Source organism: Halyomorpha halys, unplaced genomic scaffold, assembly GCF_000696795.3.
Source record: "Halyomorpha halys isolate HHAL.00 unplaced genomic scaffold, Hhal_1.1 Scaffold437.1, whole genome shotgun sequence".
NCBI lineage: Eukaryota > Metazoa > Arthropoda > Insecta > Hemiptera > Pentatomidae > Halyomorpha > Halyomorpha halys.
Genome location: NW_027105773.1, coordinates 451378 through 453793, shown reverse-complemented (window position 1 = coordinate 453793; position 2416 = coordinate 451378). Strand labels below are relative to the sequence as shown.

Genomic DNA, 2416 nt, shown 5'->3' with positions numbered 1-2416 from the left:
AATAAGACCCTTGCTCTTTTTAATTGATTCTGAGAAATTCTCGATGTAATTCTGAGTGAAAATTTATTATTGCCACTGCTTTTAATTAGTGTTCAAAGATGAAAATATATAATTTTTACGCACTATTTATGATAAATGATAAATTTCACCTTCAAGTTTCTTGCATTCTCTTCAATTTTACGTAGTTGCTGCGAAAAATGTATTTACAACTGAACAAATAATTTAAGGAAATACATGATTCAGGACAAAATATCTAAATATATGTAAAAAATAACCAATATTTCAGAAAATATGTGATTTACAACAAAATATGTAAAAAAGGCCAAATAATTAAAAATATGTGAAATAAAAATGGCTTCTTTTGCCAAGAAATGTCATGAAACATCGTTAGTTAGTAAGGAATCGAAGATATCATGGTCAGGTAAAAATATATGAAAAAATAAAAATCCTATCCTTAGTAATAAGTAAGGCTTAACGTTGTCCCCGGAGGCCAAAAGACATTCTTGTTGATTCCTGCCGCGAACAGTGTTCCAGGATATGCTCCATCGTCAGGGTACATTTACAACTATAACATATCGGTGAAGGATTTCTTTCAAGAAGGTGCTTGTGTGTTAATCTTGTATGTCCGCTCTTGAGTCGGGTTATTATGGATTGTTCACGGCGATTGGTGGTAGAGGTTGAGTAGCACCAAGTATTGTCTTCATTTTATTTGTCTCAGGTACCTTGGGTCAAAAACAGCGCCATGCTTCCTTGTATTGGGTCAGAACCGATTTATGGTTACAATGGTTAGTTACAATCAGGCACTGGAAATAGGGTGCATGTTTCTTTGCCACCTGTGTCAGCCAGTTCGTTTCCCGTTATACCTAAATGACTGGGGACCCACGGGAAATTTACTTTTTTATGTGTTTTTTTGATTAAAGTTATGAATAAAAAACAATGGGGTTTGTGCGAAATTTGATAATTTTTAATAGCCTTCAGGCTCGAGTATGAATCACTACATATCACAATGGAGGAGCCATTTACATCATGTGCTAGCGTTAATGATAAATAGATTGCATATAACTCGGAAGAAAACACTGAGAATGTGGGGAAAGACTGTAGCGGATGGTCTTCGCAGGTAGAAAACCAACATGATTAAAGTATTTTGACCCTTCAGTGTAGATACATGTACAGCCCTTTTAGCTAGAGAGAAGACTTAAAAAACATTGCTTGAGTACTTCAGGAGGGTTAGATGATTTATCAATAGATTCTAAGGTGAAATCAAAATTGGCTATTTTGTTTATCCACGGAGGTAATGGATTGGGGAATGATAGGTATAACTTTGTTAGGGAGCGATAGAAATCGGATAGGGGAGGAAAGGTGGAGAGGCGACTAGGTAATCTGTACCCCGAAACGTCAATGTCTTGGGTCGTTTTGAGATGACCTAGAAATTTGAGCAAAAGGTAGCGCCTGCGCAGTTCTAGTGGCCACTCTTGGGCCTCCCAGAGTACGCTGCTGATAGGACTAGTCCGGAAGGCCCCAGTATCTCTACGGATCATAGCGTGGTGTACTGAGTCTAGCTTGTTAAGTATTTTCTTTGAGGCATCCCCATAAACTTTGCAGCCGTAATCAATCACCGGTCTTATTAAACACCTATATATCGTGAGCAGATGGGCCCTGTCGCATCCATTTTTTTTTTTTTTTACTTTATTTAGTTTATTCACAACTGTAAAAGTATTTTTACAACCAGCGAATGAGATGTAGAGAGAGAGAAAAAATAATAATAATAAAAAAAAAAGTCAGGAAGGTATGAAGGTTAGGGTCATCCCATGATGCCTCTCCATTAAAATTGAAATTTAAAAATCAATTTAAGAGGTCCCTATTCCAGCTCCTTCGTAAACGTCGTCTCGTATCTGGTAAGTCTCGTGTTGATAGTCCTTGAATTAGAGGGTTAGTGTGTGTTGGAAGTGTGTCGTGAAACCGTTTATATAATGATTTAATGATAATAGACTTCATGCCAAAGTTTTTCTTCCTTTTAGTGAAAATTGGATGACCCTCCCATAACTACATATTGACTAGTACCCGGGAGAGAATATCGTCTAACGACGACTTGAAGAAGCTCGTAGGATCGCACTTAGTGAGCGATAAATAAATAAGAGGAAAGAGGTAGCCGATTCGAGTATGGCGTAGGTACCGGTAGCCACATCTGATGCAGGCATTTTCACAACCAAATGTCGTGACTCTTTTCCGAATAAGTTTAAGATAGTATTTCATGTATGTATGTGATGGCTAAGGACCCCCCGGATTCTTACTCTCTCGCCAACGGCCATACCACGTTGAACTCTCCGGTTCTCGTCCGATCACCGAAGTTAAGCAACGTCGGGCGTGGTTAGTACTTGGATGGGTGACCGCCTGGGAAAACCGCGTGCTGTTGGTA

At 38.5% G+C, this 2416-nt stretch overlaps 1 non-coding gene across 1 annotated transcript; it reads left to right on the top strand.

Moving 5' to 3' along the window:
- The first annotated feature begins 2297 nt into the window (after positions 1-2297).
- On the top strand, positions 2298-2416 carry LOC112211769 (5S ribosomal RNA). The gene has a single exon (XR_002945715.1). It is a non-coding gene; the product is annotated as a 5S ribosomal RNA (ribosomal RNA).